General features: G+C 42.1%; 1 protein-coding gene across 3 annotated transcripts in view; it reads left to right on the top strand.

Moving 5' to 3' along the window:
- The window catches only part of LOC146352756 (pro-neuregulin-1, membrane-bound isoform-like), a 273,614-nt gene that overhangs the window by 120,371 nt on the left and 135,696 nt on the right, over positions 1-17,547 (top strand). The gene's annotated exons all lie outside the window — the stretch shown is intronic.

A 17,547-nucleotide genomic window follows, 5' to 3' on the forward strand; every position in this document is an offset into this window, starting at 1 on the left:
CGAGTTTTAACTGAGGGGAGAAGGTGCACCCATGCCTGTTAGTTGCCAAGTCTGAATGAGTGACTCTTGCCAGACTAGCAATGTTCTGGGCCCTTTCCACAGACTTTAGAAATTTCAGGTGGTCCAGATTGCTGTGGTTAAAGGGAGTATGTGACTTCCTTGTTACAACAGCTTCACTACTACAGGTCTGTTTTGGGGTACAATTCAAAGTGCTGGTTATGACCTATAAAGCCCTGTACCACTTGGGATCAGGTTATTTGAAAGAGTGCATTCTCCCATGAAAGCCTGCCCAGGTTTCTAGGTCTTTACAGGAGGCCCTTGGTCCCACTGTCAAGAAAAGCACATTTGCTGGGGATTCAAGAGAGGGCCTTCTCAGTGGCTGCTCCCAGACTCTGGAACTGCCTGCTGGAGGAGGCTAGGTTGGCCCCTTCACTGTTATCCTTCTGCTGGCAGGCCAGTGTCTTTATTCAGGCAGACCTTTGGCATGTAAGCTTCTTTGTTGCTGAAAGGGTTTTTATTTGATTGGGTCTGTTTATTTCTTTTACTGTTGTGTTTTAATTGTGTTTTTAATGTATTTGTTTTTAATTACATTTTTATTTTTAATCTATTTTATTGTTAGCCACCTTGAACGGCATTTTTTGGCAGAAAGGTAGATTATAATACATTAAATAATAAACAAATATACAACGTTGGAATCAAGTCCTGTGTTCCATTTCTCAAAGGGGCTCATTTTGCATTCTGTACTATAGATTGTATAAAGTTCAACAGATTTTTATACAAATTTCATACTTATTACCACAATCAGCTGGCAGTAATCCTGAATGCATAGCCACCTGTTCCTCGCTTAAAGCTATATTCTAATTTTGACATCGTTTGGCAATATTGATTACTACAATATTCCATCTAGGATTTGGATCATGGTAACATAAGTTAATTTAGAGAAAAACAAAATATTACTGGAAAGAAATACTAACATTATGAAAGAAGTGGTCTTAAAGCAGATTTAATCCATGCAAGATATAATTTCATAACTGCAGTCACATTAATCATTGGGCACATTTTATTTTAATGTAATATGAGTGTAAAACAGTTGTGTAATATAAATAACCAAAGAAGATGTAAGACAGTGGAACGTTTTACCTTTTGAGGGACAGAGCCATCATGAACAGAATTGTCTAATGTGCTGCATGCATATTTTCCTAGCCGCCTGTAACCTTTCCCATCCCCACCCTCAGCTATATAATAAGCCAATCCCTGAATGATGTGGATGTCACGGTACAGGAGGAGGAGAGCTGCCCTTCTCCTATTGATTCTGTTCACTTGGCAATACTTGTCCCTGTGCCAGGCTTGGGTTTATATGTTCAGCAATAATTAACAAGAATCTAGATATAGAGAAAATGCCTCAGACAGCATTCTGAATATATTCATAATAAAGTTTCAAGAAAATGTATAATCATACATCAGTCTGTCTGTCATAGCTTAAATAGGCAAAAATAATGAGGAAGTTATTCTTTATTTAATTTAAATGATTTGCTGGAAATCCTATGTTCAAATGATGATGCATGCATTTCTTGGTTATGTGAATGAAATTACAAATAGGTATTAAAATTAAATCCCCTTGGTGATGTTATGGTTGCCATGAAATGTACAAATGTCCCAATGTTCTGGGGTGCTTTGTAGTATACGCCTGCTATGCTGTTTCTAGATAGATTTCTAGAGGCAAAGATTTGATTTGGCTGTCTACCTACACACACACACCCCTGCATATAGACATGGTTAAAGCTACAGACAGAATAATATAAGTAAATGGCTGTCTGAATATTCTGGATACTACATTCCCAGCTTGGTGATATTGACAGATGGTTGTATGTTGACCAATGTCTGGGATATACTCTTTGAATGTGTATATTTGTTATCTTTCAAATCTTGATCACATAAAATTATTGAGGGTACTCCACTTTGGTCTAAATCTGTAGTAAATGATTATATCTTGTATTTTGGGGTATTTTTATAAAACCTTTATACGTTTTTTAGATATCTATGTTTTAAAAATTATGTTTTTATATTGTGTAGTGAAAGCACTGAATACAGAAAAGCTGGATTGAGCTGACATTAACTTAATAGCTTTATAGTTAATAAGTTAAAAGAAGGAGACAAAAGGAATATATATTATACTACCTTACTAGTTACAGAATACTGCTAAAATTAAAACATATATAATGAAGTCATCCTTCATAGTGCAAATGATTTAAAAGCTACTAAACTCTGAGGCGCTTAGCCTATTAGATCTAGATTATATTTAAGTACATTGTCTGTGGGCATTGAAATTAAATAGGAGAGTAGCCATTTACTTCAGTGGGAGATGGATTGAATCTAGGATTTTGAATGTTTTCCACTGTGAGGATCTGTGAAGAATTTGGTAGCCATTAGCCTTAAGCTGTAGAGTCTTAGGACTAGTTTTGAGACAAACTGGGCTAGATGAGGGTGAATAAGCCAACTCAGTCCAGGTAAGATGGGTATAGATAATAGGTGATAGAATTGATCAAGATTTGGAGAGTCGACCAGTTCTGGATGAGGTTGGGATAAGAGATCAAGTCTGTAGGTTGGGGGTGCTATTACACTTAGTCCGCAGATGGCTATCCAAGTGTCATCTGTGCACTGTACCTTTAACTAACTGTGCCTCTTCCTGGAAAAACGTGATCTGGTATCTCCTAGTAAAAGCCAGGTTAGACTACCACACATTTGGAGCTATCTGTGAAGACTATTCAGAAACTTCAACTGATTCAGACTACTCTGGTGAGACATTTAAATGGGATTAGTATGAGTGAACACATCTTGCCAGTACTTAAATAAGTTAACTGGCTACCAGTTTGCTCCTGGAGACAATTAAAAATGCTGACTTAACCTATAAAGCCCTAAATAGGCTAGGACTGGAGAATCTAAAAGACACTCCTATATGAACCTGTTAAGATATTCATTGGAGGCCTGACTCTGGGTTCCCCACTTTCAACAGTAAAATGGATGGCTACCAGAGATAATGCCTTCACTGCGGTGTTACTCCTTGCCCAAATCCATTTAATTGGTGCCCACTTTGATTGCTTGGGGAAACCAGATACAAAACTGTTTTGCTTCCTTGGGTGTTTACTGGGATTGTTTATTTTAATTTGCTGATTTTAAAATGTGTTTCTTTTGGCTGTGCTTTGTTAGGTTTTTAATATGTATTGGTTTTATTTTATGATTATACCATTTTACATAATGTTGTGAACCACCTTGAGAACTACAGCTAAACATTGGGATAAAACTATTTTAAATAAAATAAATAACGCTTTTGCACCTTCCATGGTGCCCTTAGAATTTTAGATTTAGTAGCCTTGTTTTTGCAAAGTAATCAGTATCATGAACTTGGTGGTTCTTTGTACCCGTTTTATGGTACTGTGGGTATCAATACGTGTATTAGGTACACAGTTCTCATAGAACTCATAGAATCATAGGGTTGGAAGGAGCCTACAAGACCATCGAGTCAAACCCCCTGCTCAGTGCAGGAAGCCTGATTCCCAGGAGGTCTCCCATCCAAGTACTAACCAGGGCTGACCCTGCTTAGCTTCGGAGATCAGATGAGATCAGGCACATCCAGCCCTTTGCTCCAGTAAAGCACAGCATATATAAATTTGCTAAAATATAATTTTATTTATTTAGTTGGTTAGTTAAAACTTTACTATTCCACATTTTTCTGTGATGTAGGCATCTATGGCACCCAAGATTAGAGACCTATACATCTACTTTTTCAATTGTTTTTCCTAATATAATGTATAGTACAGCCTTTGAACAAATACTTTGTCTCCTAAGAGGTTGTTAATCTCCAGAATCTACTGGGCTATTAAGAAATGTGTTTAGGGAGCGCAATGGATTTAATTTAAGGGGCAGCAGCTAGATATTTAAAATCCGACAGCCTTAGTGGTAAGAATAAGACTAATTGTGTTAATTTAAAAAAAGTAAGCAGGCTTAGGTCTGGGGGGCCAACTGAGATTAATGGTACTAAAAGTTTATTGCATTCTCTCTGGCAGTGGATGTTTTCTTTAAGAGTGATTTCTTTTTTCTTTTCTTTTTAAAAATGTTTTTCCTTGGAAATTCCCACCCCCAAACGTGTGCACTGCATTAGGATGCTGGAAAGCACTTTATCTGTTTAGAAAGGCCTATGAGCCCCTCTTTCAACTGAATCATTGATGATAAAAAATTGCTTTCCTGCTTGGCAAGAATTTAGATTTAACCTGGGACAAATCTTAAACAAAGTCTGGTGTTCACAATTTATCCCCAAAACAAAGTAAATCTGAAAACCTTTAGATTAAAGCTTAGCCTTTTTTATTTATTTTTTGCTCTAGTAGGTCTCTAGTATTATGAACAGTTGTTATCACAATAGGATGCATGACATAATTTTCTTTATAGCAGTGTTTGATTGCATGTGGAACCAGAGACACACTGTCTGATACAGCCATGTAGTATAGCACTTGCCTGGCTGGTGCCTGTGTTGAGTAACAGTAGTCTCCAGACAAGTACACACAGCCATTGCTTGGACTTGGACATGGAACTGCCAAGTTGCAAATGGAACTGCCATAATGCTGTCCTGTTTTTATACAGCTGTGATGTGGACATCTAGCTTGGAAGCTACTTGCTTTAGGACTATGGACAACTCACTTTCCCCTTTTGCTTAAGCACCAGTAGATCTTGTGGTTATTTGATATTTTATAAACAATAAATTTATAAATTTGAATCCTATTATTTCTCTAAACATAAAATAAAGACAGAAAACAGCCAGCAGATCTAAGACTAAATAGAAGACCAAGATTTGTTCTCTTCTGTTGGATAACCCCACAGCAGCAGCTGAAAGGAAGGGCAAATGATGCAAATAAAAGAGAAGAGGACAATATAAGATTATTGAGATAAAATTGGGAAGAAGATAGATATTGGTAAAGCAAGTCTGAAAAAAGAGTGTGTGAAGAGCAAAGAGATTGAGGCCAAATCGAAATATTCTATGATCTGTAATCCTCTGGCATCTGCATTTCTTCCTCTGTGTTTGTTTAGGTTAGTTCACAACTTTAGCATCTAAATAGCATGTCAGTGGTGAAGAACTTCATTTTTTCCTCTCTTTTTTGCTTTGAGGTTATCTTACATCATAGCTTTATTATGTTAAGGTATAAATCAGTGAGGCTGATGTGGTGGAGGGCAGAACAGCTAACTGTAGGTAGAGCCACTTGTGGGTGGAGCTAAGGATCACAATATATAGGAGTAACTTCAAGATCATGAATGCAAAGCAAAGAGTGGGGTGGGGGGAAATCTCTGACCCATATAACAACACAAAAACATTTTTCTGCTCCATCAGCAACCCATTGCATAGGAAAGGCAAACTGAGGCAAGTTAACTTCAAGATCATGACTGTAAAGGGTTGGGGGTGCTCATGCACACAGACTCACACGCAAGCAATCCTTTCAGCCCACATTTTTCTGCTATAGCAGTAACTCGTTGTACAGAAAAGGCTGGGTCTAAAAATATTTTTTTTAAGAATTCTAAATAAATAAATGCATAAGCAAAGCCTATGGGGCTGTTTGATTGCTCCCACACCCCCAGGATGCCAAGTTTAAAAATGAGGGAGGGGAATAGGAAAAAATAAACAAATTAGTGAGAGGTTGAGGATTCCTAGGGCACTACCCTCAATCACTCCTGCGCCCGCAGAATGCCAATACAAATCAGAATCTTTTAAAAATAGGAAAAAAATGACAAGGGATTGAGGGCTCTTTGGACACCCCCACCCCAGTCATGATTGCTTCTACATCTCCAGCTTTAAAAACATTAAATGTTTTAAAATAATAATTAAAAAAGGCTTCTAGCCCATCTCTCTCACACACACACACAGCAAGTTAAGCAACATACTGTTTCCCTCTGGTCCCTCTGAAGTCCTCGATAGCTGCTGCCTGGCTGCTGGCTGACATCCCTGCTGCAGGCCTCTCCAGTCTACTCTCCTACAAAAGAACAAAGAACATTCACAATCACAAACAAGCTCCCTCCCTCAAAATCAGTAAACTGCTGCAGTACAAGTAAGTAGGCTCCTACCGCTGCACTGCTTAGAGGTTGCTCTGCTTAATGGAGGGCAGGAAGAAATCCAACGAAAACAGTCAATACCTATTGACTGTGGGCATCCTCCATGGATGCTGTATTCACAAACATCTGGGCCCCTCTGGGGGAACTGATCAGGTCCAATTATGAGAATCAGGCAGAATTCTCTGGACGTTCTGCCTGCCTTGGAATGCAGGCATGCACATGCTGGAGGAGGAACGGACATACATGTAACAGCCAGCAGGAACCACTGCTAGCCAGAACTAGAACAAAGACAGCCACTGCAGCTTTCTGAAGTCCCTGAGTGGAGAGCTTTAAGGCTGCAACCTTATACACACTTACCTGGGAGTTAGGCCCATTGAATTCAGTGGGTCTTACTTCTGAGTAGACATGCATAGGGCTGCACTATAAATAGTTTTTCTTCCTTTCTGTAGTTTTGTTATATCATTGTATCCTTTCTTCTGCTTCTCATGGTTTCACAAAAAGATTTCCTCACAGTCCTAAAATTATAGCTCTCTCTCTGAACAGTCATTGTTTCTGTAAAATCATATGGATCTGGTCCCATCTAATAATAGTTTCTGGATGTGCCAAATGTCGGTGTTATGAATTAGTGGCAGTTGTACAGCATGTGATTCCAGAATGAAGTTGTGTTTTACAGTGGACATGTGAATCTGAGGTTGCACTCAATCATGGTCCCTGGAAGTAGTTTCTGTATTATATCACTGGTGAGAAGGCCCCTGTCATGCTCTATTCAGTTCTGTTCATTTCAGTCAGTCAGTACCTGATTGATGTTAGCAAAGCCGAAGTGATTCAGAACAAAGTGGCTGAAAGGCTATATAGGCTGCAGGGGCTGAGAGAAGAAAATATTTAAAAAGCTAAGTGTGCAGAGGTTGTCTAAAAAACGCTATGAGGGATGGATCGGATAGCACAGGCCTGAGTGTCTATGGCAAGAAAGAGTAGCCCCTGAGAGACCATACAGGGAAGCTTTTGTAAACTGAAAATGTGTGTATTTTATCTTCTTCTTCTGTCAGGTTGTTTATATGTTAAATATTACTGACATATATGGGCAGCTAGGCTAGTAAGAGCAGTTTCAGATATTCACAATACTTCTGTGTTTCTGAACACAGAAATTCAACATCCTTTCCTGCAATTTTTTGAATCACATACCCATTTCTAGAAAAGTCTCAGAAGTGCAGCAAAGCAAAAAAGGCTCTGGCATCTTAGAAATTAACTGATCACTAGACGTCTCTGGGATCTCTGAACTTTCTTCAGTGAGTTTTCTTCATCACCTACTAGAATTGGTGCTACATTCTGCACAAATTGCAGCTTCTGGACCAGCCTTAAGGGCAGACCCCCATAGAGCACATTGCAGTAATCCAGTGTTAAGGTTTCTAGCGCCTGAGGAACTGCAGCCAAGCTATCGCTGCCCAGGAGAGGCTGTAGCTGGCATACCAGTCAGAGCTGGTAGAAGGCACTCTGAGCTGCGGTGTCCACTTGGGCCTCAAGTGACAGAGATGGATCCAGGAGTACCCTCAGACTCTGAACCTGATCTTTCAGAGGGAGTGCAACTCCATCCAGAACGAGCAATAAGCCTATCTCCCAGATTTGGGAACCACTCACCCCCAGGTCCTCCGTCTTTGCCAGGATTCAGCCTTGGTTTTCTGGACCTCATCCAGCCCATCACTGAGTCTATGCACTGATCCAAGACTTGCACAGCCTCAGCTAACTCAGATGTCACAGAGAGTTTGCCTCAAATTGAGTAATGACCACTCCCGGCGGCTTCATATGAATGTTAAACAACATTGCGGACAAGATAGTACCCTACAGAACCCCATAGGTCCATTGACAAGGAGCTAAGTAAAAGTCACCCAGTGTTAATCTCTGAAATCAACCCTGCAGATAGAACCAGAATCATTGTAATACAGTGTCTCCAATGCCCAGCCCACAGAGCCCATCCAGAAGGATACCATGCCTGATAGTATCAAACACTGATGAGAGATGGAGCAGAATTAACAGGGTCGCAATTCCCCTGTCCCTCTCTCAATGAAGGTCATTCATCAGGGTGGCCAAGGTTGATTCAGTCCCATAACCAGGCTGAAACCTAGACTGAAATGGGTCTAGATAAACAGTATTCTCCAAGATTGCTCGTTGCCCTGCCACAACTGTCTTGAGTACCTTCCCTAAGAACGGGACATTCACAACTTGGCAGTAGTTGTCAAATACCCTTGAATCCAGAGTGGGTTTTTCAGGAGTGGCATGTGCTAAAGCTTGTGTTTTCTAAAAAAAAACAAAAACTATTAACAAATCTAAAATGATGAAAAGCCTTAATTCTATGGCTGTAGTCTACAAATCATAGAATCATAGAATAGTAGGGTTGGAAGGGGCCATCGCGTCCATCACTGGTTCCAGAGTACCTTCATAGATTTCAGTAAGATTTTAAGTATGACAAAAGTGATCTGCATGTTGCAACCCAAGTAAGTAGGCTTCTGAATCTACAACTAAACTACGAATATCAGGCCAGCACTGAAAACACAATTTGACCGGCACATTCTCCTGCACAAGCCCTATTGTAATGAATGGGAGCTTGAAAAGAGCTCAGGAAAAGAAGTATTAGTCTAGCAGTCTATGCAGTTAGCACACCTGCCAGCTAGCATCAGCTAAGAAATTGATCTTCCTTTAGCACAGCGGTTCTCAACCTGTGGGTCGCGACCCCTTTGGGGGTCGAACGACTCTTTCACAGGGGTCGCCTAAGATCATCGGAAAACACATATTTCCGATGGTCTTAGGAACCGAGACACCGCTCCTCTATCCATCTCCAGGCGGGTCCGCCCACATGCAGATTCACTGCCTTACACCCTTCCGTTCACGTTCTCGCCTGCCGCTGCTATTGCGGTCTTAATTCGCAGGGAAGACCCAGTGTGCGGAGAAACACACAACACGGCTCTGTTTCCAAGGGCCGCCTCGCAACTGTGTGTGTGTGTGTCTGTGTCTCTCTGTGCTTTGTCTCCCCCCGCGGCTTTCTCGTCGCGTTTGCTCGCTCTCTCGCTCTCTTTCCCCCTCCTATACTCTTTCAGCCATCCTGTCTCTCACCGGTGTCTTCTGTGCCTGTTTCCCTCACACTCGCTCTTTGCACCCTGTTCTCGCTTCTCGCTTGCAACCTCTTCTCACGTGTTCTTTCTCAGTGTGTGCCCTCCCCAGCCTCCCCCCCCCACGAAATTCCAGGAAATCTCTCCACTTCCCTCCCGCCTCTCGACTTCCCAAGAGTGCTTCCCACAACTTATTAACAGCGATGCATGCTTCAAGACAAAATTTCATTTATTTGTAATTAGAAATAAATATTTCACAATATATAATTACATATTGTTTTTGTGATTAATCACTATGCTTTAATTATGTTCAGTTTGTAACAATGAAAATACATCCTGCATATCAGATATTTACATTATGAGTTATAACAGTAGCAAAATTACAGTTATGAAGTAGCAACGAAAATAATTTTATGGTTGGGGGTCACCACAACATGAGGAACTGTATTAAAGGGTCACGGCATTAGGAAGGTTGAGAACCACTGCTTTAGCAGGATAAACACATGCAAATATAAAGGCCCAACATCAAGAACAGATCTGGAGGCTCTGCCCTCAATGAACTTTGACTCAAAATTAATTTTAGGCCTAAAAAGAGGAAGGGAGAACTATCCTGACATCTGGTTCTGTTCCATTTTGTAATCCTATTTAAATTTGTGGTGGATGATCATTTTCCAATCCTCGGAAATACTGTGTCTACAAATAGAACAAGGTTAGTCTGTAAAGGCTTTGATAGGGCAAAACTGCTTGCTTTTAGTAATTTATTAACAGTGTTTGCAAGTGCTGCTGTTTTACAACCAATGAGAGATGTGAATTGTTTCTGTCTCCTCATCCTCTGAAAAACGGTTTATTTCACAAATGACTCAGCTGACAAAAAGCAGCCTGTTGTTTCTCTCTTTTATCTATTTAACCATTAAGAAGCACATTGAAGCAATACTCTTTTTCTGCAGCTGTCTCCTTTGTAACCAGAAGATTTTACTTTTTTTCATTATCAGGGTTACTTGAGCTCAATATCCTTTGCTCTGTTCACCAATACCTTTGTACATCATTTCTTTAGCAATCCTTTAATACAGCCTTCTGTTAAAGGACCCATTCGTTGACCTACCTGTTGATTTACTATGCCTTTATTATTTCATACACAAGAGCCTTCTAGAGGGCAACGTGGTACAGCCCTGTAGCAGGCCAGTGCCACTTCAGAAAGCACAAGAACACTTAGCTCATGAGAGAGAAGGAGCCTAGCCTAGCCCAACCAAAGCATGTTAAATTTACAAGGTAAATACAGGGAAAGTTTGATGTGGGGGATGGTAGACAGGCAAACCCTTGTGTGCATTCTGAGGTTGCACTGCCTCATGTGTTTGAATTGGTTCTAGTTTTCTGATTAGATAACTCTTTATACATACCAGTGTTCATACTTTACAAATAGCATCTCTCCATTTAGTACATTCCCCTTCATGGATCACTGCCTTGTTGTGGCGAAGGGGCTTGCCTAACTCAGTGAAGCCATAAGCTATGCCATGCAGGGCCACCCAAGACGGACAGGTCATGGCAGAGAGTTCTGACAAAATGTGGTCCACTGGAGAAGGAAATGGCAACCCACTCCACTATTCTTGCCAAGAAAACCCCATAGAACGTATCACAAGGCTAAAAGAGATGACGCCAGAAGATGAGACCCTCAGGTCGGAAGGTGTCCAATATGCTACTGGGGAAGAGCAGAGGGAATTTCCAAGTAGCGCCAGAAAGAGTGAAGCGGCTGGGCCGAAGCCGAAAGGACACTCACCTGTGGAGGTGTATGGTGGTGAAAAGAAAGTCTGATGCTGTAAAGAGCAATATTGTTTAGGAACCTGGAATGTCAGATCAATGAATCAAGGTAAGCTGGAGGTGGTCAAACGTGAGATGGCAAGATTGAACATTGACATCTTGGGCATCAGCGAACTAAAATGGACAAGCATGGGCGAATTTAATTCAGGTGACCATTATATCTACTACTGTGGGCAAGAATCCCTTAGAAGAAATGGAGTAGCACTCATAGTCAATAAAAGGGTAGGAAAAGCAGTACTGGGGTACAATCTCAAAAACAATAGAATGATCTCAGTACGAATCCAAGGCAAACCCTTCAACATCACAGTAATTCAAGTCTATGCCCCAACCACTGAGGCCGAAGAAGCTGAGGTTAATCGGTTCTATGAAGACCTACAACACTTTCTAGAACTAACACCCAAAAAAGATGTCCTCTTCATCATAGGGGATTGGAATGCTAAAGTAGGAAGTCAAGAAATCACCGGGATAACAGGCAAGCATGGCCTTGGCGTACAAAATGAAGCAGGACAAAGGCTAATAGAGTTTTGCCAAGAGAACACGCTGATAATAGCAAACACTCTTTTCCAACAGCACAAGAGGTGACTCTACACATGGACATCACCGGATGGTCAATATCGAAATCAGATTGATTATGTACTTTGCAGCCAAAGATGGAGAAGCTCTATACAGTCAGTAGAAACAAGACTTGGAGCTGACTGTGGCTCAGATCATGAGCTTCTGGTTGCAAAATTTTGGCTTAAATTGAAGAACGTAGGGAAAACCACTAAACCATTCAGGTATGACCTAAATCATATCCCTTATGAATATACAGTGGAGCTGAGGAGTAGATTTCAGGGATTAGACCTGATAGACAGAGTGCCTGAGGAACTATGGACGGAGGTCCGTAACATTGTTCCGGAGGCAGCAACTCAATCCATCCCAAAGAAAAAGAAATGCAAGAAAGCCAAGTGGCTGTCTGAGGAGGCTTTACAAGTAGCTGAGGAAAGAAGGGAAGCGAAAAGCAAGGGAGAAAGGGCAAGATATATCCAACTGAATGCAGATTTCCAGAGAATAGCAAGGAGAGACAAGAAGACCTTCTTAAATGAACAATGCAAAGAAATCGAGGAAAACAATGGAATGGGAAAAACTAGAGAACTTTTCAGGAAAATCGGAGATCTCAAGGGAACATTTTGTGCAAAGACGGGCATGATAATGGACAATGAAGGCAGGGACCTCACAGAAGCAGATGAGATTAAGAAGAGGTGGAAAGAATACCCAGAAGAACCATACAGGAAAGATCTTAATGTCCCTGATAGCCATGAGAGTGCGGTCACTGAACTTGAGCTGGACATCCTCGAGAGTGAAGTCAAGTGAGCCTTAGGAAGCATTACTAACAACAAAGCTAGCAGAGATGACAGTATCCCAGCTGAGCTATTTAAAATCCTAAAAGATGATGCTGTTAAAGTGCTGCACTCAATATGCCAACAAATTTGGAACACTCAGCAGTGGCCACAAGACTGGAAAAGGTCAATTTACATTCCAATTCCAAAGAAGGGCAATGCCAAAATGTGTTCAAGCTACCGTACAATTGCGCTCATTTCACATGCCAGCAAGGTTATGCTCAAAATCCTGCAAGCTAGGCTTCAGCAATATGTGAACCGAGAACTACCGAAGTACAAGCTGGGTTTCGAAGAGGCAGAGGAACTAGAGATCAAATCGCCAACATTCGCTGGATCATGGAGAAAGCAAGAGAATTCCAGAAAAACGTCTCTTTCTGCTTCATTGACTACGCTAAAGCCTTTGATTGTGTGGATCACAACAAACTGTGGCAAATTCTGAAAGTGATGGGAGTACCAGACCACCTTACCTGTCTCCTGAGAAACCTGTACGAGGGTCAAGAAGCAACAGTAAGAACCGGACATGGAACAACCGATTGGTTCAAAATTGGGAAAGAAGTATGACAAGGCTGTATATTGTCGCCCTGCTTATTTAACTTATATGCAGAGTACATCATGAGAAACACCGGGTTGGATGAATCAGAGGTCGGAATTAAGATTGCCGGGAGAATTATCAACAACCTCAGATACGCAGACAATACCACCCTAATGGCAGAAAGCGAAGAGGATCTCAAGAGCCTCTTGTTGAGGGTGAAAGTGGAGAGTGAAAAAGCTGGTTTGAAACTCCACATTAACAAAACTAAGATCATGGCATCTGGCCCCATCACTTCCTGGCATATAGAAGGGGAAGAAATGGAAGCAGTGACAGATTTTATTTTCTTGGGCTCCAAGATCACGGCAGACGGTGACTGTAGCCATGAAATTAAAAGATGCTTGCTCCTTGGGAGGAAAGCTATGGCAAACCTAGACAGCATAGGAAGAAGCAGAGACATCACCTTGATGACAAAGGTCCGTCTAATCAAAGCTATGGTTTTCCCAGTAGTAACGTATGGCTGTGAGAGCTGGACTATAAGGAAGGCTGAGCAGCAAAGAATCGATGCTTTCAAACTGTGGTGCTGGAGAAGACTCTTACGAGTCCCCTGGGCTGCAAGGAGGTCAAATCAGTCCATCCTGAAGGAAATCAACCCTGACTGCTCATTGGAAGGACAGATACTGAAACTGAAGCTCACATATTTTGGCCACCTAATGCGAAGAGAAAGTCACTGGAAAAGTCCCTGATGCTGGGAAAGATTGAAGGCAAAAGGAGAAGGGGACGGCAGAGGATGAGATGGCTAGATAGCATCACCGATGCAATGAATATGAACTTGAGCACGCTCCGGGAGAGAGCGGAGGACAGGAAGGCTTGGTGTGGTATGGTCCATGGGGTCACGAAGAGTCGGACACAACTTAACGACTGAACAACAACAGCATTTAGTACATTAATCCTTGCTCTCTCTGTGTATGAGTGAGTGAGTGAGTGAGTGAGTGAGATGCAGCTATAGGTTCACTTCTAAAGCAGAGAATCTGTTATCTCTGAACGTAAATAAGTCTTGGACCAATATATATGCACATTTTCTTATTTGCTTATATTAGTCTGAATGCTGGCAGGGGAAGGGGTGTGTCCTATGCCACAGGCTATACATGGAATTCTAGCTTTTATTACCCTGGTCAGCACCTAATTTTTAACATGGACATGTGTGGTATCAAGACTGCTGTTGGCTCAAGGACCAGTCACAACACCTTTTGACCAGCATAAGTAGTGGAACTGCTCAAACTAAGAATGGAGCCCCCTTAGGGAGTGATTAAGCTCTGAGCAGGGATGCCTGAGACAGCCAGCCTAACTCCTCAATCCTCACTAAGCAATTCTTCCATGTGTCTCTTTTTCCTATCCTTTGCCTTAGTCTGTCATGTGTGAGAGCTGTCTGGCTCATAGGGAGAAGTTCCCGAGGTCACTAATCATCAATCAAAACCCAGTCTCCCATTTAATTGTTTATTAGGATCAAGATACCAGGGAAACAGGGATCAAACAGATAGCACAGATAAAAGGAGGATTCCTATCTCGCAAGCATTTAATACTAGCTGGTCTAAACATATATTCACCAGTGGTGGCTGGTGTCTATTGCAGCTGGTGGGGCAGAGTCACCAGAGGCAGAACAGTCTTTTGAATCATCATCAGCCCATGCCACAGAACAAGTAAGCTGAGGTACATGAACATTAAGACTATGAGTGCAAAGTGAGGGTGGGAGATCCACCCAGCCACATAAAATGGAGCCATGCTCTTCTGTTCCAGCAACAACTCCAGTTCCGCAGAGAATCAAGTAACTGTCATGAGTGCAAAACAGTAGGAGGGAATCCACACACCCACACAAAATTGTTGTTGTTGTTGTTGTTGTTGTTGATGGATCATTTTAACCCATCACAAAAAAGGGGACTGGAAGAGTATGTGTGCAAAGCTGAGTGTCTGGGGGTGGAATCATCATCATCGTAGTCGTCATCATCTTAGAGCCACACAGAAAAGCAATCTTTGGAACCCTGCAGCAAGTTCTGAGAGCAACCATGTCCTGTTCATTTTCTCAACAGAGTATCCCCAAGAGAAAACAATATTTAAAAATCTAGGCACCAGTTATCATTAGGACAAGGGAGAGGGATTTCTCTGACCCAAACAGCAGCATTAAAATAATCAGTGTGAACCCACAGGGGTCTGCACAGAACTCAAATCCCACAACAAGGCATAAAAAATGGAGGGGTTTGCAAGGCATATTTTTTAAAAGCAGAATGCAAATCCCAAAGCAAGGCTTAAAAAAAAGAGGTCAAAGTCAAAATAAAAAAAGGGGGGGTTAAAGCCAGAAGAAAAAAGGGGGGAAGGAAATTACCCCCATTGCCAAAAATAAAGTAAAAAACATATCCTCTGGCTGATGGTAAGGAGGGTCTGGATTTGATGAGGTGATTGGCTGTACCCCTGCCCCCCATCTCTCTCTCTCTCTCTCTCTCTCTCTCTCTCTCTCTCTCTCTCACACACACACACACACACACACACACAGAACCAAACTACATGTTACTTTAAAGACATAGCTTGCACCTATGTATTTTCTTCTTTTGTTTAGTCTACAATAAGTGCAGGGCTCCCAATCTGGATCAATACCCTGACGTGGAGGGTAGGGGGCTTTAACCCTTTGCCCCCTGCTGTTTTCCCAATCCAAGTTGGGGCGCCCACACCAGAAAGTTGTAATTCAAGAAGTGATTCACTTTTAAAGTAGCTTTAAAGTAATGTGTGCACTATTCACATATACTTAATAATTAAAACAGACAACACCCACACAGTCTCTTTGCTGCTGCTTGTGCTGCTATAAAGTAGAAAATAGATCAAGGCTGGCTCATCTCTTCACTGCACTGCAGCAAAACATGCTCTGAGTACTGCTTTTGCTCTGGAGGAGGGAGAGGAGGAGCCGCCTGTTTGCTTCCTGTGATCAGATACCCTGATTGGCTCTAGATGTCCTTCTGATTGTCTCGAGGGGGGGGGGGAACCAGATATGCTCAAATATGGCAGCCAAGCAGTGCACGTCTCCCAGATGAACTGCCTGCAGTGCCACAGATACCTTGACTTGTCTGGAGTGGAGGTCAGAGCATGCACAGAGCTCTGCTCCTTTTGAGCATGCACAACTCTGCTCTTGAAGCAAACAGAAGAGTCCTGGATGGATGCAGCAGCACCAGCTAGGAATGTAGCAGACAGCAGCAGTAACAAGGGGCAGGGGGATATCAGTTTAGGGATTGGGGAGCTAGGAGTTTGCTGCCACAATCAGGAGTCTCCCCATCCACAGCATATTATGACATGACAAACTGCCTTTGATATTCACAACATCAGATGCAAGGAAAATCCCCTTGAAGTCCACAAAGGAAAAATATGCCTTGGAAGTGAGCACTTGACAGGCCCCAAGCATCAAAAGAAAGTGAAGATAAAAGTGAGTACACACAAGAGAATTAATCAGATTTCCTGACCAGGTGCATTGGGATGCTTCCTACATGCTAGGGAAGTTGGTGGCTGATGGGGCAAGCAGGATAGCTGACAGGTAAAATCGAATGACTGGGAAAAGAAGGCCTAAAAGAAAAGGGCTTTTCTCCACAGGGCCATCTCTTGACAATTGAAATTCAAGGACTGAAAGGCCAAAAATATTAGCTCTATCTACTGTCTCACTCCTACGCAAGCAGAAATATAACCCTCTCCTTCCCAATCATATAGTGGGGGAACAGTGCGACAGAGGCTTTGGCAGATTGTGGACCTCAGCAGCTCATTCTGCTGCATGAGCCAAGGCAGAGACAAATTGGAATAAGCAGCTGTAGTGCATGAGAAAACACTGCTATAGCTTCCATTGCTGTTCACACAAGGAGAGAGAGGTGGTTAAAGAGCATATTGCCTGTGCTTCATATCACATGGGAAAAGCTGATTGAGGTATATTATGAGGTTCCTTGGGTTTAGGAGCTAAAGTGGGAGCCACCAATTATAATCTGGCAGGGCTCTAAGCAATTTGGAAGCATGAACCTTCTCATAAACTGCTCCCCACAGCAGACAAGGGAGGGGAATAGATGACAGGACTGCAGTGAGAGAGTAGATGGGAGGAGACATGGCTGTCTTTTCACCCATTTGTACTAGGGATTTAAAGGACACTGGTGTTGAGAGTAAAAGCTGACAATCCTTCCCAAGATTTTTTGAACCAAGCAAAGTTTGGTGGGCAGACTTCAGGCTTGTGGGATCTACTTTTTTTTTTACTAGAACCCAGGGATCCACCAACTAGAGACAAGTGCAAAATAATGGCTGAGGGAGGTGGAGCCAGATGAGAACTGCTGGCTTGGGGGCAGGGGGCAGAGTCAATAACCTACTGCACACTCCTCGCACCTATGAGTCTGTGTATGCAAGTGCCAATCTACATCTTACAAATCAGGGAGTCTAATACCAAACTAAAACTGGACAGCAGAACTGCACAAAGACCTAGTCAAAGGCAACGAATGGATACTCACATTTTATATGTGGGAAGCGCTAAGTCTGAGAGGGAAGAGATTAGTGCAAGGTCAGCCTGACAGATTTTTTTTTTCTTACAGTTTTACTTGCAGTGTTTAAACTATTGGGA

The sequence above is a fragment of the Heloderma suspectum genome, chromosome 2, assembly GCF_057233095.1.
Source record: "Heloderma suspectum isolate Gila_16-S chromosome 2, 16-S_ref, whole genome shotgun sequence".
NCBI lineage: Eukaryota > Metazoa > Chordata > Lepidosauria > Squamata > Helodermatidae > Heloderma > Heloderma suspectum.